Genomic DNA, 15,671 nt, shown 5'->3' on the forward strand with positions numbered 1-15,671 from the left:
CCATAATATGTTAGTCTCAATAGTAGGAGTGCATTTATGATTATGATTACTGAAAACACAGTTACAAACTGATATGTTCAGGTAAGGAAAAAACATTACATATCACATAGATAAGAGTCAGCTATAATTTATCTAAAAATACTTGTAGAGATTGGGATTCTATTGTGTCAGTTGGTAAATTGTTCCAATCGCGGATAGATTTGGGGTAATAGCTGAATTTATAATGATCTGTTCTAGCAAACACATGGGTTGTTTCTGTAATTACACTGTAAAGTAGCCAATAAAATAACAGAATTACAGAAGCCTTTAAAGTACAACAAGAGAAAGTGACATATTGAATAGCCAGTCAAGTAAACTGACAATAGAAGCCTTTTAAGTGCAAAAGTGTTGCTTTGAGTAGCCAATTAGAATTGCTGACATGTGATGATAATTAGCCAATCAGATTAAGAAGCCTTTTAAGTACTGGAAGACCTGTTAGAAGTTAATGGCCACCATAGGCGGCGAAAAAGGGGGGGGGGGGGGGGGGGGGGGGGGCTTAGCCCCCCTCAGAAAAATATCACCCCGAAATTATCCTTCTTGGAGTGGGGCTGAAAACCGCGATAAATATCGAGATACTCTAATAGAGCAGTCACTCTAATAAAGCAGTCACTTTATTAGAGCAGTGTGCAGCGAGCTATGTAAGGATTTTTATGTAGTTTATCAGGTATAAATGCGTAGCTGGTGAGGTGCATTCTGCATCACGTGCGTGATTGGCTGGAGGCATGCGTGATTCTTTGTGTGCTAACCACGGTTGAGCTATTAACCTTCATTTACATTTAAAAATTACAACAGAAATGTCTGTAAATAGCGTGGCGAGAAACAGAACGGCTCTCAATTCCCAGAATACTGATTGGTACTCTGTTCCACACAAAACAAATACGAACAAAATAAGAGTATCGTCTAGCATTGATTGATGAAGGTGGGGGTATGAGGGTAAGATGATGGCTACGCATAGGCATAGTGTTGTATGTACAATAGTTTGAAAACTTAATAGAACCAGTATCTTGAAGAGCACACACTGACAAACAGTCCCGCCTGGCAGATAAGGATGGTAAACTCAGTTTTCTATAGCACACATCATGAGGAATAGACCAAGAGTGCGTAGTTTGGTTCCAGCGACTGCCACAAACCCACCATGCAGCACGCCTCTGAACAGCTTCTAACAGGTTCACATCTTTCATGGCATGAGGAGACCAAACCACGCAAGTGTACTCCAACAGTGGCCTAACAATAGATTTGTAAGCTCTATATTTGGCTTCTGAATCACACCCCAACATAATACGTCGTAAAACATTCAAAACCCTGGTGGCCTTTGAGGCAGCAAATTGACACTGGGAAGACCACTGCAATTTATCATTTATATGGATACCCAGGTATTTCACAAGATTGGTCCACTAAACTGGTTGACTGTCAATAAAATAAGTAAAGGAAATTGGCTTTCTCTTGTTCGTGATGGATAAAGCCTCACACTTTTGGGACTCAGATTAAGTTGCCACCGTTTAGACCATGCCACTATATAGCCGAAAGATCATCCTGCAGCAGCTGGCAATCCCCCACTGATTTCACATTAAAATAAAGTAACACGTCATCAGCAAACAGCTTCAATTTACACACCTTGGGTATTGTAGTTAAATCATCTACATAAAGCAAGAACAATAGTGGACCCAAAACAGATCCCTGCGGCACTCCAGAAGTGACTGAAGCCCAATTAGAGTAAGTACCATTCACAACAACCCTTTGAAACCTCTTGGTAAGGAAGAATCTCACCCACTCTAACAAATTACCACATATCCCAAGGGACTCTGTCTGTTGTATTTACTGTATACTCTAACTGAATCTTTCCAAATCTGCTATTGGCACATTCAGTACAATACCGTTGCATCTATTTTGTGCATACATATGGATGGCCAGCTGCAAATAAATACCAAGATCTCTTGTAAAAAATATCTAAATATACTTCCGATCTTAGGTACGTCCATATTATTCAGTATAATAATTTATCCAAATATCAATTATTTATATATCTATAAGGCTATAGCTGTAAGTTATTCATAGCCAGCAGTTAGCTAGTTTTTGAACTAGCCTATACTATATTGTCCATATATCCTAGCCTATTATGGAAATTTTAGTCGCATGACCATGGCTATTTACACATGTTAAAATTATAAACAACCCAATAATAAATTAGCACTTTTTTTGTGTTTCATCTTAAAGGTCAGTCTATGTGATAATCACCTGAAATAACATAAAAGAGGCACCTTCCTGTTGGAGCCAGAAACCCTATCAAGGGATTGTGTAATCAGTAAACAGTGTATGAGTTAAAGCTAGGAGTTAGACCTAACTAAGGGGTTGTGAAACTTTCCAACAATTTATGTGACGAGAGTGACATTATTGCTATCATGGCCAATTATGGTCAGCATTGTTACATATCCTGTGAGTGCACTGGGTCAAGTATGCACACCACCGATATCATAGCTACGCAATCATATATATAAGTAATTTTCAGGATATTGTGAAAGTGTTTTGTAAAGGAAGGGAAGTAATCATTGGAAACTAAAAATTATGCTGTGACCCCTTAGGGCTCTAACAATTTCAATATGACCATGTGAAACATTTGCATATATGATGTTGGATTAGGAAGTGACACTTTAATTTGTCACCTTACACTGCTGTTAGCACACTACACGATACATAACATCAAAAATTCAAAATTACTATATAGTTACACTGATAAAGTTCGTGTTTGATTATAATTTAAACTAGCGATATATGCTAAACTGTATATAGCTACAGTATTCTACCTAATTTATTAATAGATCAAAAGTCCACCTGCAGCTGTATAGTCACGGTAGACTTCTTTTTGTAGGGAGGTTGTCCTCATATGACAAGTACCCGTAATTGCATGGAGAGTTCCTATACATTTGAAAACAATTTAGCTCTTGCATATAGCTACTTGTTTTATCTGTGACACATTTTACTCTATAAGAGAGGCTAAGTGGTGGTCATACATTAAAATACTACAATTTGTGCATTACAGCAACAAAACATTCTGACTATGGGAGATAAAAGGTTAGTAGTGACATTATTTTATTTAGTTGACAACTATCACTAATTACATATTGTGGGAATTGTCATGTTTTGTAAGTTACCTCAGTCTTTCACTCTTCACACACCAATGAATATCTAACACAAACGCTCTATACAAACATATAATGACTTCATTATGATGTATTTTAATTATACAGCACAGTAGCACACTGTATGTTAGTGACCATGGAGGTTTACACTGCTCACAAAAAGACATTTGACCAGAAACCAGCCTCATAACACCTTCATGGCATCTTATATGTGTAATCAAGAGCTATTCTAGCCTTCATTGCTACCAGAAATACTTCCAATGGCAATAGGTTGCTATATACATAAGTAATCTTTACTCAGTGGAATTTTCTCTGACTGACTGACTGACTGACTGACTGACTGAATACTAACTGATTCCTTCAGACTAGCATACAGTGGATTTGATTGCATTTGAATTTTCCGTGATACATGTATGCACACACATCAAAGTGCATCAAAGGGATATGAGAATTTGAATGTGATCAAAATTTGCCGGAAACCAATAAAGGTGGCTAAGGCTACATGCTCTTTTTAACTCTTAGATGTTTAGTAGAGCAGTGTTGTACAAACAATGCATCATTTTTGATACAATTCTGAAACTTTCCAACTCCTTTATGACATTTATTTTTTGATATAGTGTCAGCACAGATTTGACCTATGGTGACCTTTACAGCCTTCTTTGCATTGAAAATTCATTCTTTTTGGCATCTCTCTCCTCCTGAGGTATTATTTTACATCGGTTTCAAATTAATGGTTTTACAACTTGGTTTTTATTTGAAGGTGATTTTGTTTCAAAGTTATGACCGTTTATATTAGCCATGAAATTATATACTGTAAGGTTACCTACTCAAGGGTAATTTATACCCCAAGGGTAAACAAATTCCAGGAATTATATCACTAATAAAAATGGTCTTAACTTTGGAATGAAATGGGCTAACTATTCACTTCAAACAAAAGTCAAGTTGTTTCTTAGGTCACCACCTTTAATTTGAAACCATGTTTATACACCATAAAATAATCCCTCAAGCTCAGGGAATTAAATACAGAATTTTCAATATAAAATTGGATCACCAAAGGCCAAATATGCAGTGGCATTGTTTCAAATATATACTGATGTGTAATTTGTGTGGAAAGTTTCATAAAACTGTATCACAAAGTGCATGAAATGCCCATTTTGCACTACTAACATGATAATAACCAATACACAATTATGGTTACAAGGCTTGTATTCTTAAATGTCCCATAACAGTCATATGTGGTTATGTGGTTATATTTTATGCAGTGCTTGAAAATCACTTTACATTATTTTATTATGGCTTACCTTAATTAAAATGCATGCAAAGCTTATAAATCTGCATAGATTATATTTTTCATGCAAGCAACTCTTAATTTTTTTTCTTTGTACGCTTAATGATATATGATTGTCCATGCATAAAACATTTACAGGCTATTAGAGATGTATTCTAGCAAATGGCGTTGCATGCCAATTATAGTTGGGCAGCTTAACAAATTTTTTGTTATGAAGTGGATACAAGCACCATTTTTGGTATACAAGTTCTTTATGGTGTACTTATCAATGTTAGAAGGGGTGCCCACCAAACCTAATTATGTGTGGGCTGAAAACAAAATGGCCATCAGCAGCAGCCCCAATATAGTACATTCATGGTATATATAAAGAGTGAAATACACTTAGGCCACTCCAAAAAATTTCATTGTTTCCCATTTCCCACCCACATGCAGATTCTCTTCCCACATAGTCATTCATTATTACTGTCAACTGAACATTTTATTCCCTGTGATTGCATAGCAGTAACTAGTTTAGCATTCAGAAAGCTCATTTAGCTAGCCTTTCACTGTTCAGGTTCTTAGTTTAAATATTTCTACTGCATTCTTACCTGTAAGATAGTTATGAATTTCGAAAATTAGTGGTAATATCTATAATGAATAATGGATAATGAACCGTCCACCCACATGTATATTGAGGTCAATGAAATGGGAAGCAAGAAATTTTCTTGGAGTGGCCTTACGTAGTTTCCTATTTTATATTCTGCATTCAATATGTACAGACTTGTCAAATGAATTAGCAAATGACACTGTAATTTTGCATGTGTACAATTTGAGTAGCCTCCTTAGACCAGTTAGTGACAGTTAATACCAATGTTTAAGATGCATGTTCATAACTGTGCTGTGGTCAGTGCATCAACAGGCATTTGGACTATGAATACACAATTTTTGTCTCAAGCTAAAGTGTATAGCTCATACACACAGTGCAGTTTGGTGATGACTGTTAATGTTAGACCCATAGAGAACACTACTCATTGCAAATTGCATACGTGCAAAAGATAATTAACTTACACTACAATTTACTGATTCATTTAACAAGTTTGTACATATTGAATGCCAAATATAATTCAATAAGATAGGAAAACTAACTCCACCTTCAAGTGTATGGCATACCGGTAATGTACTGTACTGGGGCTACTTGATGGCCATTTTGTTTTCAACCCACACGTAATTAGGTTTATACATCATTCCCAGCATCTTTTAAAGCTGCGACCAATGTAAAAGATTTATAATTAATATTGTCTTTATGATAAGAATGCAAGGGTAGATATTTCAGTTCATTTGTTGAACAACCTACCCTTGCATCTTTAAAGTTAGTCTCGCCAGCCAGCCTGTATTATTTCTTTTGTCATTTGGGTGAAAAAAGACCAAATTCCAAATCTTTTTTCCTGACCAAATGACAAAACAATAAAAATACAGGCTGGGCTGGCAAGACTATTTTGAAGTAGAGACAATACTAAATATTTCACATTGTTGAAAACTTTAAAAGGTGCTGGGAGAGATGCATGAAATTTTAGACAGCTTTTTTGGATGGCTATTATAACTACACTTTCCACCAAATATACATTCTTGCTTTTCCCTTTGCTTTTTAGGTTGTGGAAAAGAGTCTGTAACATATAGACTTTTTCAAAATTGCCTTAAAATTTTAGAGAATGTGTCAGCACCAGCCCCTAAGTAAACTAATAATCTATATCAATGTTTGAGCCACAATTGGCTATACATAGCTAATTAGATGCACTATACTACAATATTACTTTTCAAGCATTTACTTTGCATTGGTCTGCAAACCTATCCTGTCTACATGCTGTATTATTACCATGTAGCATATTAAGCACCACAGAGCCACCACCACTTTAGAATAGATTGTCATGATACAATGTTCACTAGTAAACTTGTTTGCATGGAGGATCATAAGCTCTGAAGTAACCACATGGACAATTCAGTCTGTTGACTACTTTGCATTTCAAGTACCTCCATTATAACCAGGTACATAGATTTGTTTGCTGAGATATACTGTATGTTTCTGCATGCATCTTGTTGAATCTTGGGTTGCCTTGTAGACTTTCTATTCAAGTGACACTCTATTGTGTCATCTAAAATTGCATGGTAAAATTGCTCTGTATAGTCATAACAGGGTGGACCTACTCCAGGAGGATATTATCCCCCCCATGACATGCACTAACTGAATGTAATTTTAAAAACTCAAAAAATGTTTACAAACTAGACTCCCCAGCATGATAGGTTTCTACATCATCAACGTAATTATGTCACATATAAACGTTAGTTGGAAGCACACCAAAGATGTAAAACTGTTACGATATGCTGTCCTACCATAAAACTGGCAAGTTTATTAATAAGGGCAAACGGGTTGAAAATTAGACTTACTGTACACTTAATAAACAACTTAAGAGAAGCCAAAGGAAGTGTTGCTTTCCTTATCCCTATATTCTTAACGTGCAATGTGGGGATAGGGTAACTTTGAAAATGAAATTACACAGTGAAGTTTGAATAATACAGCACATTTGGATGCCATTCTGAGGTCTGGGGTTATCTTCCCCAGAAAGATTATAGATTATAGAAGGTCTGTTATGACATTTTAGACTGTTCTTATTGTGATAAACTATTAGCTACAAGCCTACAGCTTATTAAAGGAGATATTTACAATATATCTGTTAGTGGTTGACTGCTCTATTAGAGTATTTAGATTTAGTGACCAATAATAATGGGGGCGTGGCACCCCTTCTAAAAATGGTCCAAATGCTTCAACAAACCTTCAGAAAAAATTGGTACTTTTATCCGCTTTGTAACAATTTCCTCAAATTTTGATGCTAACCTACTCTACTATTAGTTATGCCACTGCTAACTAGACTGTCTGTGTGTTCTATATGTCAATCTTTATGACATATACATACTGCAGACAAGGAGTATCTCCTTCTTGCCATCCACTATTAAATTATGGAACAATCTGCCCGAAGATATTGTCAATCAGCTATATTTAAACTGTTTAACTACATAAATAAACAGAATAGGTAAGAGTTAATTCTGGCTGGTGGAATTCTGAAATGTTGAGAGTGCATGATAGTAAGTTCATAATTCTAGAGAGGGCCAGTTGAGTGATGTGATTATAGTATGGCTTACTTGTTATTACACATGCTAACATCATGAAACTGATACTCCAGGCACATATGAATTATATGCGTGTTAATAATTATCTGTCTGAATAATTGGCAGTAATTTAGTACCATGCAAAGTACACATTCCAATCAATTGTACCCATGTAGTAGTCTCATCAGATGTGCACGTTTGTGGTGTTTTTGTGGTTGCATATAATTTGTGTGTCATACTCTTCATTCATGTAGCAGGATACGTGACAAGATTTCTGTTTAGAAATAGATATGAACAATTTGAGGAGCTGTTGAATTTAACACACTTATGCTAAGAAAATATTATACTGCATATGATATGATGTAAACTACTACATGTTTCAGTACTGTGAGAGTATGTAGTAGCAGAGCTCCAACTAGTGCATGGGACACTTAAACTTGATGTTATCATTTTCACCACACAATATGTATGGATGTTATGTTATCTATATGCATGAATTTGTGCATCTGCATTTTAATATTTGTAGCTATAGGTGAACATTTATGTAATGCATGTCATTCTAGTATACATAACTAATGTATACCATATAATCCAGAATTGTGACACATTGATATAAGCTAGAAGAGATAAGCAATCTAAACTGGAGCTACATAGCTATAAAAGACAACTGTCATCAGGGGCGTAGCCAGGATTTTTTGAAGGGGGGTTCCAGTACCAGCATTGAGTTACTAGAAGCAGGGGTCTGGGGGTGCAGCCCCCAGCCGCTGAGAGACTTTCAATATTTAATAATCAAAACTCAGCAAATTGCTATATTTTATGCAAAAAATACATTAATTATGATGCATTAAGTGCCCCTGGGATGAAGGTAGTACTAGATAAAGTCACCTAGTGGAAACAGACAGCATAACACATAGAGACACATATATATAGTAATCTGTAAGTGATGGTTATATCTCACTGTGGTATAGGAGCCATGAATCCACTGATACAAATGACAATCAAAACAATATAACTATACAAGTATGCATAGCATGAATTCATTTTGCATAACACAAGTGATAAATTACTGGAGCTCTATATCTTTAAACACTGCACACCAAAGCTATAGCAGTATAAGGTCATGCTAAGTTTTGCATTTAATGTTGGAATGTCGGAAAAACTTTATATGGACATGGATATTTAAATGCATGTTCTATTAGAGTATACCTGACTGCTCTATTAGAGTATATACCTGACTGCTCTATTAGGGTATATCGATCTTTTTAATAAGTTTTGAAGAGGACTCATGTTACCTCTGTAAATCCTTCCCTGAGAGATGAATGTAAGTTTTATCAATTGTTGTGCTGTGCCATTACACTATATTGCTCACTCATTTTGTTCTGCCACACTAAATGGTGTGTTAGGATCCTGCTTGCAGAAGTCTAAATTTTACAGGGGGGGTTCCTGAACCCCCCGGAACCCCCCCTCCCTACGCCCCTGGGACTCATATATATTAATATTTGTATATTTAATCTCTACCTCTACGTCATGAAGTTATTAAACAGTATACACCTGGTTTCTCATATGATTTTAGAAATGGGACTTTCTTTAGAAGCCATAACCATCTACTAGTAATGATTCAGAAGTCTTGTATAGAAAATATGTAATAAAATTTAATTATGAAAAGAGTTGATGTACATGATTACAATAAATAAATAATAAATAAGTCGTTCGTCGTGAAATTGTTGACGGATTAGGTGAACAAATAAGTTACTGAACACACACACACACACACACACAAACTTGACACTCATGCTTCCTGGTTCACATGGCTAAACACCATTGCTTGGTGCTGTCTGGTACTTGTACTTCATACCTAGTAGTGTTGTCGATGTGTTTCTCATGAACAGAGTTCATTTGTTGATACAAGCTGAGTGCAGTCTGGCTGAGGACCATGTTTGATGTTTGGACTGCTGTACAGTTGGCATACTGCAATATTATCCTGTTAGCTAATGCTTCTGTGGTAGAGCAATCTGTGTCAGTGGAGCCCAGCTGTAACTATGTAGAAAATGATGTCAGGTAAATCAGCCGTACAAATTATAGCCATCAGCTGCAACTTACCATAAATTCAAGGGCTGGCAAAATGCTTTCGTTTAATATTTTGATGACAACTGCTTCAGTGTCCAACGCGGCTGTGGTGTAATTCTCTTTGATCTCCATTGAGATGGACTCATTGTAGTTGTATTCCGCCAATTTTAGCTGAATGACAAATTCGTTGTAGTATTCAGTTAAACGTGTTTGGCTAAGAGTGGAATAGCCTTGGCCTTTGCACGCTTCGGCTGTAGCCTTGCTGTTAAAGACGCGACCTCTGCATACTTTAAATTCCAATCGTTGGTACTGAAAATAATTCACGTGAACGTACACGCATGCGCAAACATAAGATTTATTTTCATACCTCTGCAGTTAGCCAAAATTTGTCTGCAAGACTCCGTGCTTTTTTCCATAGTGTTAGCAAACCATTAGACTCATCTTCAATATCTACGAGTTGATCAATTGCTTCCTTTGATACCTTAAACGAAACAGGAACTGTTGGCAGCGAGGTAGGCAGGGGCTCGATTTCCCTTCTATGTACTGGTGAGGACCACACGATGGTAGTAATAGCCAGAAAGGCTGCAGTGAAAAGTTGTAGAGTGAAGGAGTACATTGTCTTGTTGTTGCTTCTAAGCAGCAAATGATCAAGGTTCTCAATTTCAAGTGACTAGTACTAATTTTCACGTTCTTTTATAGCTAGCTAGCTATAGTTTGTTTACAGGTTTCGCAGCTTTCCGTATGTGTGTCATTATCATTTTTTATTGCTCACCAAACATATACAGGTGTATAGCAATATCCTGTCCTTAATGTGATGTAGCTGTACATATCCCCTTCATTTAATGCAAATCCTATAGTTTAGCTCAATTAATTGACGTGATCATTTAGCTGAAACTGTTTGATGCATTTAGCTTAATTCCCTTGTTATTATTACAGAATGCATTTCATGAACTTGTTATGTGTCGAGAACTTGTTTTGTAAAGGTCAGAACTGCTAATGTAGCTTAGGTTGACAAAAAAACTTCAAGTTTCACACTGTTATAGAAGTTTAGCTATGTATATGATATGGTATGTATATGCCGGCTTGATCAATAATTGTTATTTTAACAGGGAGGCAGCATCAACCAAAGCTGTTCTTCAGCTACGCCCTGCACACAACATATAAACACACACACACAGACACAGACACACACAGACACACACAGACACAGACACACACACACGATATACAGTAATCACTTATGTACAAACTAGCATTAATGCAAGTTATTAAATAACTATTTTGAAATTAAGTAAATGTTGTTGGGTCATATAAGGACTGTTGGCAAAACATTCCACAAATTAGTTCCATGATGCTAAAGATGTTTATTTATTTAGCTAATTTTACAGCATGGGCAGTTAGCACAAGCTATAGGGGTCAAGCCAGAGGGGTCAAGCCAGGAAGTTTAGTTGTATATCCATCCTTTGTGTAGATTTGGTTGGTGGGTCAAAGAAACAACATACAGTTACAATTCAAACTGCTGTTTGAAGTCCCATATCAGTGCACATAATGTGGTAATGGAAAAATAACATAACATGGATTATATAGGATATTTGGTGCAACCCCAAAAGATGCATTCCTGACATTCTATAGTGAGTTTTCTGGCCTCCTTATAGGGTACTATCTAAGTTTGCACGTCTTTACAAGTCTAATATCACATGCAAACAAAATTATAGTGTACATGTACACTAGCTAAGGTCCCAGTTGCTTGTTTACACAAAGTGATCAAAATGCTTTAACCAGACTAATTCACAGTCTGAGTAGTTGGATAACAAACCATTAATACATTACAGTGGGAATGCAGTGCAGCTAGATGGTAGTCCCTTGGGCTTTTCATACATATGTAGCTCAGCATATATGGATTGCATGTATGAATGATCAATGATAATACTATTTCCTAACAAATGTACACAATGTGGATTATTTGGGAGAGGTATTGTGAGATTACATTAAAACCAAACAAAGACAATATTACATGACTATTGACCTTTGGAAATGAATAGATCACATGCTACATATTTCTTTAGTTACCAGAATAAGTCCAGCAAGACTGAACGAAATGTTGTGTACAGATATACAATGATGAGTCGTATTAGCTGTATGATCAATGTTCTCCAATATAGCTAGGTATAGGTGTAAAATCTTGCTTCTTCTTAAACAGAAATCCCATGTAGGGCTGTTCAGAGGCAGAATAGAAGTCCGGCCTACAGTAATAGGTGGCAAGGAGACACTGCATCTTGTGGGGCCCAGGGAACATTGCTACAGTTTACACCTGGGGTGGCCGATGACATCCCGGATAAATGCAATATATGCTTCCATTTATTTTACCATAGCCAAGTGCCCCATTACAGTAATTTCCAATAAAGTAAATTAATTTTCACCACATACAGTATGCAACATTACAATAACATAACATAAGGAAATTTCAGGTTCCATTGTGACCACAAAATTAACTAAACAAAAATAATCATGTATTATACTGCAGCTGTTTTGCTGTAGCTTAATTATTATTGAAACTGACCATGCACATCAAGGTCAGTGCATGTCAATGTTTACATATGTTGAAAACTCATATGAAATTGTATCACAGGAATATACTGACCATGAGCTTGAGGTCATGTATAAACATGCTTGAATAGAGGCTTGCTTGTGCTGGAGACAATCGTTCAAAGTGAAAGAGGTAATCAATTAACTTTATTGAATAGCATATTGCAATGGTTTATGATGCTGTAATTAAATTGAAATTAGTGCTTACAATTGTCAAATTTATAGTCACTGATTATAATCTTTTTTTGCCAGCAATTAGGGTGTTCTGTTATAATGAACATTGTGATATCAACTATGACGATTAAACCTCTCTAAAATTATCAAGTGTCTGTTGTTGACAATTCAATTGTATATATAGCTAGTGAGACATGAGAATGGTCTCTTTACAACAGTAAGACTATAACTGCAGTGAAGGCTGTCCTCGATTGGTTTCAACAGAATGCTACGGAGATTGAAGGTAAAGTTATAAAGGGTGCTGTTAGTGATGCTTGGAAGTGTATAAAAGAGGAAAGACTGGCTTACAACCAACTGATATAAACACAAAGCTATAAAGAGACTTGATTGTGACTTTTGCTCTAGATCTATACTGCAATGGATAGATGGCAACATCACTTTGATCTGTTTTGAACATATCTGGTGTTTTCTCTGTGGATTTGGTCAATTCCTTTCCTAATTCTACTGTTCATGGTGATTTGGCTGACATCCCTTCCTTGGATGAGATCAAATTTGTGTTGTTCTTTAGTTTCAGAAAATAAGCTAGGTGGTGGCATTAACAGGAGATGATTAATGTTTGTTTTGATGAGTTGTTGAAGCACCTGCTTGATGTGTTTGGGATGCTGGGAATGTTCCCCAGGAGTGCGAGAGATGCCCCCTTTGTTGCCAATATCTAGGAGTTAAACTATACTGTATAAGTGTGGTGGGAAACTTGTTGGAAAGAGAACCAAAGTGCCCTTTTCATCCTGTATTGCAGAGTTTTGTTTTGCAGATAATGCTGAAATCATGGCACCTACAAAGATAGCTACTGTTGAGTTGAATAAAGTGATGAGAGCTCGTGAACTGAATATCAGTGTCACTAAGACCAAGTTTTTTGTGCTGGGAAGAATGTGACTCAGTGTGATTTGGACCCTATTCATATTGGTGATGGTATTATTGAATCTGTGACATCCTTTCATTAGCTAGGGTCTGTAGTGGAATGCCATGGTGGTGTGAGTGCAGAGTTGCCATCTAGAGTGTTCTGTGCTGCTGTGGTGTTTGAAACTTTACATAAATCTATTTTTGCAACGGTTCTTTGTCCATATTGACTAAGAACGTTGTGTATCAGGCTGTAGTAATGGGAGTTCTTCTTTATGTGGTGGATATGTGGTCTATTAAGCAGAGAGATTTACATTCATTGGAGGTTTTCCATCATTGCTGTTTGAGAAACATTTTGGGCACTTCTAGGGCTCAGCAAATTGCAAAGCACATTAGTAATGAGGACAGGATGGGTATGCCAGTGTCTTTAGCAGACATCATTTCCAATCATAGGCTTCATTGGCTGGACCATCAAGCTAGAATGGGTGACCATCGTCTTGCTATTTGGGTGGTTGCCTCAATGTTTTCCACCACATGGGGTTAAACTTCATTGGTGGGATAGGGTGAGGCAAGATTTGAAACATTTTCATATTAATAAAGGTGACTGGTATGTGGTAGTGCAAGAAAGAGATCAGTGCATGGAGTCATTTGTGTGTGGCATCCCCTTCATTTCCTGGACCAGTGCAGCTAGAGTTGTTTATCAATGTAGTTGATATTTCAAGAGACCTCAAGACATAGGTGTGATAGCATCAGATCCAGACGTACGGCAGGGAGCAGCAATAGTATGATAGTTTGTCTCATCTGCCATCGACTATATAAGCATTACCTCAGGGCATTCCAATGTGAAAAGCGTCAATGCTGGTTAAAGAATGCTGGTATTTCTCCAGTCTACTAGTGCATGCTAACTGGGACCTGGTGCTTAATGTGAAGGCAGCCTACCCTGGTACTAAATGGGGACTGTTTTATATTTCCTTACGTCATTTTGGCAATTATCAGAAAGCAATTATCAGCTGGTCTGTACGTGTGTGTGTATATGTGTGTGTGTGTGTGTGTGTGTGTGTGTGCAAGGCAACACAGTTATTGCTGTATCATGCAGCCTGATAATTGTAAGGCTGAATAGTTGAAGGTCCCAATTTTGATACCTGGTTGTGCCCCATTAACCAACTTGCAATTGTGAAAACAATGGTGGAATAATTTACAGGCTATGATAGAATTGATTAGTGGATTAACATGACACCACTGTGTTGATCAAATCACTCCACTAATTCTGCTCAAGTCACATCTAGACCTATAATTAAAGGGATCGAACTGTATGTGCAGTAAACATCAAATGCAGTAAACATTAAAAACAGGACATATAAAGTTGCAACTTAAAAACAGGTAGGGAAACTGTGATGATCCGGAATATCTCAGAAATAACTTCCAGTAGTAAACAAGTTGATACACTAAGAAGGACTGAAGTACATAATATGACATGAACTAGCTAGCTACTCAATATGTAACACAACAAGGTCTTTAGAGGATTAAAATAGTAATTTGCAAAGGAGCTATATATGGCATTAGCTATTATAGAGATTCATTAGATATGAAGGTACAGAGGTACATATAAAATGAAAAGATTACTATTTTTTGCAACTTATTTGTTCAGGAAGACAACTGGCTGTTCTTCAGCTGAGCCCCACTGCATGCAGTAAAAATATGTGGCCAGGTTGCTACAATACAGTTATTTGTTCAACAGTAGCAGTCTGCGTCACCACCCAGGCATTGAACCTCAAACCAAGAATACACTTCATGACAAAAAACAAACTAGGAGCATGAAAGCTGGAGTGTGGATTATGTGTATGGTAACTATGGGGTATAGCTACATGTTCACCACATGAAATAATGACCATACAGCTGCAGATTATATTTTTGTGAGATTTTGTCACAGGGAAAATTGTAAACTGAATATTTTATAAATATACAAGTTTAAGTTTCTAAACTATAAGGAAAATTCCACACAGAACGTGCACCAACCATATGTGGCATTTAACTGAGAATGTGTAATATCCACTCATCAAACAGGAAGTATAGTCATAATAATTTAATGACCTTCCTGTTATACCATCAAAACTATATAATTTAATATTTCAGTTTTCTGTATTTAATTTGAACTTAATTGTTGTAGTTCATGTAGACTGTCAGAACTGACACTGGTATAGAATGGCTATGAATTTCCCTCCGTAGCTACCCAGCTCTAATGTATGCAATATAATGATCCAAAATGATCGACGGTTTATTCCCAGTTATATAATGTACCACCATGCAGTAATGGAAGAAGATTTCAGTACTGAGGTCTTGTT

This window comes from Dysidea avara, chromosome 5, assembly GCF_963678975.1.
Source record: "Dysidea avara chromosome 5, odDysAvar1.4, whole genome shotgun sequence".
NCBI classification, from domain to species: Eukaryota; Metazoa; Porifera; class Demospongiae; order Dictyoceratida; family Dysideidae; genus Dysidea; species Dysidea avara.